The sequence below is a fragment of the Urocitellus parryii genome, unplaced genomic scaffold (assembly GCF_045843805.1).
Source record: "Urocitellus parryii isolate mUroPar1 unplaced genomic scaffold, mUroPar1.hap1 Scaffold_61, whole genome shotgun sequence".
In the NCBI taxonomy this organism is placed as follows: Eukaryota; Metazoa; Chordata; class Mammalia; order Rodentia; family Sciuridae; genus Urocitellus; species Urocitellus parryii.
In genome coordinates, this window is record NW_027554109.1 from 2133061 (window position 1) to 2143860 (window position 10800).

Here is a 10800-nt window from a genome sequence, read left to right on the forward strand (position 1 = left end):
TTTTGTATACAGGGAATTAAACAATATGAACTCTGTGGTATGGATCCTTTCACTTAGATCCATGCTCTTGAGATTCATCCATGTCATTGCATGTATTAATAATTTATTCTTTTAAAAAAATTCTTGTAGTGCTGGGGTTGTGGCTCAGTGGCAGAGCGCTTGGCTGGCATGCATGAGGCACTGGGTTCAATCCTCAGCACCACATAAAAATAAACAAAAGCATTATGTCCATCTATAACTACAAATTTTTTTTTTAAATTCTTGTAGTTATAGATGAATAGCATGCCTTTATTTTGTTTGTTTATTTTTATGTGGTGCTAAGGATCAAACCCAGTTCATCATATGTGCTAGGCAAGTGCTTTGCCACTGAGCCACAACCATAGCATCTAATTTATTCCTTTTGATTGCTGAGTAGTATTCTATTATATAGCTATGCCATAATCTGATTATTAATTCACCAGTTGATGAACATTTGAGCTCTTCACATTTTACAAATATTAAAATAAAGTGGTCAAGAAAGGACACAAGTTTTGTGTAGATGTTACAGTTTGGATTTGGAATGTCCACAAAGGCTCTTGTATTGAAGGCTTGTTCCAAGCTTCTGAAGCTATTGGGAAAGTTTGGAAAAATGAGGAGGTGCGGGGCCTGGTTGGAGCAGGTGGGTCACTGGGGGAATTCCCTGGAAGGTATATTTTATCCCTGGCCCTTGCCCTCCCCCTGCTTCCGCAACAGGAGTTTCTGCTTCACCACAGGCCTAAAAAAATGATGGGGCCAACCAACCATGTACTGATACCTCTAAAACCATGAGCTAAAATAAGTTTTTCTCTGACTTTGACTTTCTGACTCTGATAAAGGTTCAGTGTTTCTGAAATCCATAGTTACAGAAGGGGTTTCCTAATTTGGCATGCAATCTCTCTCTCTCTCTCTCTCTCTCTCTCTCTCTCTCTCTCTCTCTTGAGTTGTTTTTATCAAATATTTTGTTCCAGCAATGGGAAGCAGACTCACACAGTGGACCCAAGTTTTCATTTTTCTTGGATAAATACCTGTCATTAGGCTTGCTTGCCCATGTTCAACACTATAAGCTACCACCAAACTATTTAATGATTCTATAACTTCCCACTTCCTTTCTCTCTACATTCTTGACAACATTAGTGTTGTCTTGAATGTTACCTATTGTATTGTGTGTGTAGTGTCAAATTTCTTACCCTCCCCCCAACACTGTTAATATTTTGGGCAAGATAATTTTTGTGCTGAGCATTGTTGGATGTTTAATAGCATCTATGTCCTCTGCCCACTGCATGCCAGGAATATTGCTCCAGTTTTAACATTCGAAACTGACTCCTGACATTGCCAAAGTCCCCTGAAGGCAACTACTCCCCACCCCAGTTATCGCTATAACTTGGATTTACATTTTCCTAAGATAAATAGCAGTATTCACCTTTGCATGAGTTTCTATATAGGCTCTAGGAGTTTTCTTTCTGCCTCAGTAATTTGTATCTTTCAAGGAACTAGTCAGCTTCATCTAAATTGTCTTAATGTATTAAAATAAAATTGTTCAATTTTTTTACCTCATTATCCCCTTTAAAATCTGTAGGAAACATAGTGATGTTTTCCCTTTAGTTCCTGATATGAAAAATGTAGGCTTTCTTTATTTCTTTCTTGTTCAGCCTAGCCAGAGAGAGGTTCATCAGGCTTATTAATCTTTTCAAAGAACAAGGCTTTGTTTTCAAAGAATTTTCTCTATTGTTTTTCTGGCCTCAGTGTTATTAGATTCCTATCTATTTTATTATTTCCTTTATGTTTTATCTTCTTCTTTGATTTGGATCCATTTTTCTCTTTCTAATAGAAGGATCTATCACTCTAATTTCCTCTAAACACAACTTGGGATTCATCTTACAAATTTTTATTTATTATTTTTACTTTCATTCATTGCAAGTATTTATAAATGCCTTTGTAATATTTTGCTTTGACCCATGAGTTACTTGAAAGTTTTTAGAAATTTCTCTCAATCATTTTCATTTCTAATTGTCATTTCATTTGCACTGGGCATAGAATTCTAGGTTGGCAATTTTTTTCTCTAGGTACTTGAAAGAGATCACTCCATTTTCTCTAGCTTACATAGTTTCTGATAGGTATTTTCTATCATTTTAACATTATTTTCCTCTGGTTTTTAAGATTTTTTTTTCTTTTTTGCAACTGATTTTCCACAATTTGGTGTATTTGAGGCCTGGTTGTTTTATTGTTTTTGTTTGTTGGTTGGTTTTGTTTAGTTTTAATGGTTGCTCTAGTTGGGTTTAATAGACCTTCTTACAAATATGTGTTCATAGTTTTTATTAAATTTAAACAGTTTTAGATCTGTTTCTTTCAGTTTTTCCCCTAAACCTCCTCCTTATCATTCAAATCTTCCCTTCCTCTCCCTCACTTTGTAGAATCCCATTCATACATATATTTCTTTTTTTGTTTCCATTGCTATGATTAAGATCAAGCATACTTCCGCCGCCCCCTCCCCGGCCTGCTCGGCGGCTCTGCGCGGCCGGGTGGCGGCTCCCGGGCTCCGGCGCTGCGTGCGGCCCCGCGCTCGTGCTGCCGCTCGGCCTCCGCCTCGCCTCCTGCCACCTCGGCCCCTCGGCCCTCGCCGCTCCTCCTCCTCCTCCTCGCTGCCCCTCGCCGCCCCTCGCCACCCCTCAGCGCCGTTCCTCAGCGCCGCTTGGCCGCGCAGGAGGCAAGATGGCGGCGCCCAGGCCTCCGCCGCCCGGCTCTCGGGCGTCATGGTGCCGGCGCCCATCCAGGATCTGGAGGCCCTTCGCGCGCTCACCGCGCTCTTCAAGGAGCAGCGCAACGGAGAAACAGCACCCAGGACCATCTTCCAAAGAGTGTTGGACATCTTAAAGAAGTCATCTCATGCTGTGGAGCTGGCCTGCAGGGACCCATCCCAGGTGGAACATCTGGCTTCCAGTCTGCAGCTGATAACTGAGTGCTTCAGGTGTCTCTGGAACGCTTGTGGGAGTGTGCTGCGAACCAGAATGCAATCAGAAACCTGGATACGATTGGTGTGGCTGTTGATTTGGTTCTTCTGTTCCGTGAACTACGAGTGGAACCGGACTCCCTCTTGACAGCCTTTCGCTGTGGCCTGCAGTTTTTAGGCAACGTTGCCTCACAGAACGAAGACTCCCAGGCCATCGTGTGGGTGCACGCCTTCCCCGAGCTCTTCATGTCTTGCTTAAATCATCTAGACAAAAAAATTGTTGCCTACTGTTCAATGATTTTGTTCACATCTCTTAATCCTGAGAGGATGAAAGAACTGGAAGAAAACCTCAATATTGCAATTAATGTCATTGAAGCTCACCAGAAGCAGCCTGAGTCAGAGTGGCCGTTCTTGATCATTACGGATCACTTTCTGAAAAGCCCGGAATTGGTGCAAGCCATGTATGCCAAACTGAGCAATCAAGAAAGGGTCACACTGCTCGACCTCATGATAGCCAAGCTGGTGGGAGACGAGCCGTTGACCAAGGATGATGTGCCAGTGTTTCTGCGCCACGCCGAGTTGATTGCAAGCTCCTTTGTGGATCAGTGCAGGACTGTGCTGAAGCTGACCTCTGAGCAGCACACTGAGGGCGAGGAGGCTCTGGCCACCATTAGGCTTCTGGATGTGCTGTGTGAAATGACGGCCAACACCGAGCTGCTGGGCTATCTGCAGGGCTTTCCTGGCCTGCTGGAACGTGTGGTCGATCTTTTACGACTAATTCATGTAGCTGGAAAGGATACCACAAACATCTTCAGTACCTCTGGTTGCATAAAAGCAGAAGGTGACATCTCAAATATGGCCGAGGGGTTTAAGTCTCATCTTATTCGCTTGATTGGAAATCTGTGTTACAAGAATAAAGATAACCAACACAAGGTGAATGAGCTGGATGGCATCCCGCTGATCCTGGACAGCTGCAACATCGATGACAGTAACCCCTTTCTGATGCAGTGGGTGGTATACGCTGTCCGCAACCTCACTGAGGACAACAGCCAGAACCAAGATTTGATTGCAAAGATGGAGGAGCAGGGGCTGGCGGACACATCCCTGCTGAAGAAGATGGGCTTTGAAGTTGAGAAGAGGGGGGAGAAGCTGATTCTGAAGTCCACTTGTGACAACCCCCCGCCGTGAAAGAACTCTCCATCCAATCATCTGAATTTTCAGAGTCTGACTTGTGGATGTTCCTCTCCACGATATGTGAAACTGCAAGTGTTTGAAGATGTGTCAGTGTGAACCTGGGAACTCTGGTCTTGTTGGTAGCAGAGTTCAGTGGCGTCAGCCACCATCAGAGTCCTCAACTTCCCCCTTTTCTTTGCATTACGCGTAGCTGTCTGGCCTCCCTTGTCCCCGCGTAGAATGTGTGTTAGTGTCACCTTGTGCATACTGTGGCAGCAGATAATAAAGCTCTGAGGGCACCGCCCTTCCTTGGCAAAAAAAAAAAAAAAAAAAAGATTAAGCATACTCATTTTTTCCTTCTGCAATTTTTAATCTGTGCTTAATTCCATCAAGTGTAGTTCTTATTTTACTTACTTTTTCCTTTCAAATTTCAATTGTCATTTTTAATATGCTCTTTCCCTCCATGAACATATTTGAGCATATCTATAAGGCAGACTTGGAAATGACAAAGATTATGAGACTCATAGTCAGGTGTTAAACAACCAGTATGTATTTTACAGATTTCCACTAATTCACATTCTTCCAGTTACAGATCATATGTTCCTCTTTCTTTGTTTGGGTAGTACATTGATTGGATGCTAGGCATTGTAAAGTTTAAATTTGTGGTACCAGATATTTCTGTATCCTTTAAAGAATGTTGTACTTTGTCTTAAAATGTAATTAAGATATCAGGAATATGATTGCTATGCCACTTGTTTTAAGATATGTTTGGTCAGGTTCAGAACACACAGTCTAGGTTTAGGTTGCTCCTATTAACTTTCCCTGCAACCTATCATGAGATTTCTCTGCACTCTGGTGTGTGGAAAATTAATCTGTTTCTAACACTGTATAACTGCTTGTAATGCTTCCTTTGATATTTTCAATAAATTCTTTATTTCATCAACATAGCCAGAGTATATTTCAGAAAAATGATAAATGAAAGGGGAAGAGTAGTTGCTGTTTACGTTACAGTTACATGCATAGGAGAATATAAATTATAAAAGACATTGAAAGTCAGGCCAAACTACCAAATTTCTATTTGATTCAAAACTATTCATTTAGGAGGTGATACAGTACACAAGGATTAAGATCTGGGGTGAAGTATTAGAGTTCCATGTATTAAAGAAAAGAAATTCTAGATATAAGGAGATAAGTTAGGAAAACAGTTCAATAATCTAGAAGCAATCAGTAGGGATGAGCACAGAGCTGTAGAAAAAGGAAAAAAATGTTCAATATGAGCAAATATTTGGAAAGAAGAAATTATTTGGAAGGAAGAATATGATGACAAACTGGAGAAAATGATTTTAGGAATGGAAAGGGGTCAAAGATGACTCCAAGATTTCAAGCGAGGGTGATACTAAAAGCAGTGGGTGAGGAAAACAGGTTTAAATGGGAGAAGATGAGTAAGCTTTGGACCTGTGTTTTATGATGAAAGCAGCATATCCAAGTATCAATGTCCTGCAGGCCATCAAAAGCTCATGCTATCTTTCACAGATAATAGATCTGGGCATGGGAAATGAATCTGGAAAAAAGATCAGTCAATAGGGAAAATTTTAGAGGCTTTTCAAATATATTGCAGTTCAAAATTCTATATTCATGTCCATCTTACTTGAGTAAGAGAATATCTAATACTATTTTCTCTATTTTAGATATTTGAGTGCCTTTTGGTTTCTAGATTTGAAAAGGAATTAGAAATATCATAATAATGCAAGGGAAGCTTGTGCAATTACTTACACAAGTATTGGAAGCCTCACATAAAATGTTGTGTTTGAGGGAACTCCAGCCCATTCTTTACCAGAATCTTGGCTAACCTTCAGATAAACAAGCCTCCAACCAGCAGTCACCAGGCTAATGGTTTCATTTCCTTTCCATGGCACATTTCCAAAAGAATCTGAGCTTTTTGTGTTTTGATGAAAAATTTTATACAGCAGAAATAGGCTCTTGAAACACAAGAGATTGATATTTTGTTCATTTTGTGATGCAGACAACTGACAAGATACATTGCATAATTGTCTATTCTCCACAAATAATTTTCCTAGGTTAGCAAACCATTCAGTGTTGCTTCAGATATGAACTGTAACATTCTGGGACATGTTAGAGATCACCTAGCTGTTTTATTTTGCATATGTAGAGAGTACTGTTATGAAACAAAATAGTAATCTATCCAGATCATTGACATACTTAGAACTAGAACTAAATCTCATAATACTCTGTTCAACGTTACTTGAAATTCCATTACCTCTGCTCCTTTGTGAACACTTTTTTAAAAATCCTCTTAATATAGAAAGGTACCTGTCAAGCACAATTCCCTTGGTTTATTCAACTTAAGTGTCAGTATCTTTAGTCGTCCTGGTTCCTGTTACACTTCCAAAGCAGCTGGTTAACCCTGGGTAATCTCCAATTGGCCTTCAAAGATTCAGTTGATTTCATAACACATCTAAAACAAGCATTTGCTTATGTTTTTTTTTTTTTTTTTTTTTTTGTTACTACATGCCTTGACTCTGATTATGAGATAAACTTCTGGTTTCCATGGCTATGAATAAATAACAAAGTAAAATATGCCCCAACCTAAATGGTGGAAAAGTTAACAAATGAATACATCCTGATTCATGAATAATCATATCTGTCATATCCTTGTAGCCTCCAACATACAAATTGCAGAAATTTGCAAGCTGGCTTTTAGAAATGCTTATTTTATTTTCTAACAAGCTTATTTGTTTCTTTTAGGTAGGCTTTTGATAGTATTACTTCTATGATGTGTGTGTGTGTGTGTGTGTGTGTGCGTGCACGTACGCATGCATACATGCATACATGTGCTAGTGTACACTTTTAAGGGTAAATTGATGATTATCTTTTTTTATAATACTGTTTTATGTATAAATCCTTTTGTAAGTTCTAATATTTGTTTTCAATAATATCTTTTCTTCAACCCCAATGGTGAAAGGGAACTTCCCTACCCCTATCCACACACAGGTTGCACAAGTAGAGGAATACTGGGGAGGATAGGAGGAAAGGTCCATGGAACCCTACACTACTGTTTGGGCTGCTTTGGAAGCTACTGTGTCAAAGGAAGTTCTGGGTTCAGGGAAAAGTTTTTGTTTTGTCTCAGTTTCAATTTTCTTTTTTATTAATATGTATTAAATGTACATATTATATGAATTCACAGTGAAATTTCCCTACAATATTGCATGTACTGATCATATCCATCACCGTTTCTCCAACCTTACCCTTCTTCTCCCCTCCAGCACCCTACAAAAAACACCAAGAACACTAATCTACTTTCACTTCAGCTTATATTTAGTTTCCACATATGAGAGAAACATGAGATCCTTGTCTTTTCTTTGTCTAGCTTATTGTGCTTAACATAATGTCCTCCAGGTCCATCCATTTTGCTTCAGATAACAGGATTTTATTTTTCTTTATGCATGAATAATTCTCCACTGTGCATACATATGTATAATATATGCATATATATAATAAGTATATATATATATACATGTATTATATACTATATTCTATTTATCCATTCATCTATTAATGGACATTTAGACTGATTCCATATCTTAGTTATCATGGATACTTCTGCAATTAACATGGGCATGCAGCTATCTCTTACAAAAGAGTTCTGAGTTCATTTCCTTTGATATATACTCAGGAGTAGTATAGCTGTATTACATTATAATCTTATTTTTAATTTTTAAACAAATATTTTTAGTTTAGAGAGACAACAATGCCCTTATTTTATTTATTTATTTATTTATTTATTTATTTATTTATTTATTTATTATGTGGTGCTGAGGATCAAACCCAATGCTTCATACATGCTGGGCAAGTGCTCTGCCACTGATCTAAAACCCCAGCCTCCTCTAATTTTATTGAGGAACTTCCATACTATTTACAGGGTTCTTCTGTTAGGAAGCTGAAAATAAACAATCTATAGAATGTGATAGTGGCTGAGATATCCTGAAGCATCAAGAGCTCCTATCAATAAGGAGAATAAAGGGAGAGATCCCCTATCTCCCACCCCAAACAGCATTTTTAACTGCTGTTTTTCAGTGTTATAGGAAAACAAAAAACAAACAAACAAATAAACAAACAAACAAAAACAGTAATTGTCTATATTTTCCACAATTTGGTACTGAACCCACAACCCTGAGGACCTGAATTTATTTTCTTCCTACTATTTCCATAAATATGCATTTAGCTCTTCCAAAATACTAGCTCTAAACAAGGCTACAAGTTGAGCAAATTATAAAACAGAATATTTCTAGTTAGAATGGTTTCCAGATTCCACAATTCAGGTTATAATCCAATGTATTATATTGGTATTTTAACCTCCGTATGTTTTTTTTTTCTTTTTTTTTAAAGAGAGAGTGAGAGAGAAGAGAGAGAGAGAGAGAGAGAGAGAGAGAGAGAGAGAGAGAGAGAGAGAGAGAGAATTTTTAATATTTATTTTTTAGTCCTCGGCGGACACAACATCTTTGTTGGTATGTGGTGTTGGTTTTGTGGAACGCAGGGCCTCATCCATGCTAGGCAAGCTGTCACCCAGATCCCAAGGTTCTCATGAATTTCCAAATTTCCCCACACCCAGTGGGCATTAATGAGCAGCGAGCAGAATCCTAGGATTAAACCCCAAGTTCCCCATACCTTGTAAACATCTGACTCTGACACCCCAAAAATGTTTCCCCCTAGCCTTTCAAACAGATAAGGCTGCATGTATGTGGTGAATATCCTCATTTGTATCCGCCTTTCCAAAAGCAGCTTCACCACTGAACCATAATGGAAAAAACCTGGAGGCCCCTTTTGCTCTCTCAGCCCTTGATGAAGAGCTAGAGTCAGGATTGCTGAGCTTGCAAGGTGACTGGTCTTTTCACCCTTCCCTCTTATTAGGTGAGGACAACCTGCCAGAGGCCTCACTCTGTTTATCAAGGTGAGGGGAAGTGATTTGTTTACGTCTGAGGGCAATACTGCAGGGCTTCTTTAGGCATGCCTGGTGAGACTGCATGTTTCAAACTGAAGTTTTTAAAATGGAGTTTTTTTAGGCCATCCTCACAATAGTGTAGTTAATTTGTCCAAAATTAAGGTGTTTTTTTTGTTGTTGTTTGTTTGTTTCTTTAATGCATTTGTTCTCAATTGATTTTTTTTCTTTTTTCTTCTTCTTTTTTTTGTACCAGGTATTTAACTCAGGGGCACTGAGATACATCCCCAGTCCTTTTTTTGTATTTATTTAGAGAGAGGGTCTCACTTAGTTGCTTAGTGCCTTGCTTTTGTTGATGGTAGCTTTGAACTCATGATACCCATTTATAATTCTTCTGTGCCACAGGGGTTATGGCCTGTGCCACCAAGTTTGCTTTCAACTGAGTTTTTAAATATGTAAAACAACTTTATTAAAGTGACATTTAGAAGCATTCCTAATATTCAAGCAAACTCCTTTGTCCTGGTGTGGCAGGAAATAAAAGTGGAACTGGACTTTGATTTAAATAACAAGAAAGTTCAATTGCAAGGGCTTAATTAGACCACAGATAATTAGAAAGTTACAGGCCATAGCACTGTTGTACTTGTTTAAAATAATTTTTTCTTAGTTGTGGATGAACAAAATATTATTATTATTATTATTATTATTATTATTATTATTATTATTATTATTAATGTGGGTCCAGTATCAAACAGACTGCCTCATGCATACTAGCCAAGCACTCTACTACTGAGCAACAACCCTAAATCCTTACCTGGTATTTTTAAAATATTTATTTATATTTAATTTATTTATATGGGGCGCTGAAAATTAAGCTCATGGCCTCATATATGCTAGGCAAGCACTGTACCACTGAGCCACACCTTCAGCTCTTTCCTGGTACTTTTTAAATAACTGTTTTACATAAATTTTAATTAGTAGCTTTAACCTTTTCCAATATCTGTTTGGATTAAATCAATAACCTAGAAATCAGTGAACCAAAGTCTAGTTTTATCTCAAACTCTGATTTTACTTCCTCTTTCTTCCCCAGACCAGACACCTTATCACAGTGTCTGAATTAAGATTCCCCCTTGAGGAATTTACTGTATGTTGTCCGCATTCCAAACTCCAAAATTTACCCATTCCTTAGTTTTGGAAAAGTCTTACAGAATTTGTCCAGAGGTACCAAAATTTCTTGGAGTACTCAGAAGAATCCATATCTGAGTCTTGCCTTTTAGGGAGCAGTTTGAATTATAAGTATGCAGCCTTTAAGGCAAGTAGATGGATGATCTGCTGCTAGAAGAAACCTTTTCATCAATACCTTTCATCTAAAAGGCACTTCATTTGATTCCTTTTATTACATACTGTGAATAAACCTACAATAAAAATGGAAGTGAAGTAATACCTTTAACAAAAGTGTTCCAATTTCTTTAGATATTTATCCAGAGTTATAATTACTGGGTTATAGGACATTTTTTTTAAAGAATGAGGAGAGGGAGAGAGAGAGAGAAAGAGAGAGAGAGAGAGAGAGAATTCTTTTTTTAATATTTATTTTTCAGTTCTCGGCAGACACAACATCTTTGCTTGTATGTGGTGCTGAGGCTCGAACCCGGGCCGCACGCATGCCAGGCGAGCGCGCTACCACCTGAGCCACATCCCCAGCCCTATA

General features: G+C 38.6%; 1 pseudogene; it reads left to right on the forward strand.

Annotated features, from left to right (window-relative positions):
- The first annotated feature begins 2712 nt into the window (after positions 1-2712).
- On the forward strand, positions 2713-4437 carry LOC144252852 (ataxin-10 pseudogene; annotated as a pseudogene).
- The last annotated feature ends 6363 nt before the right edge of the window (positions 4438-10800 follow it).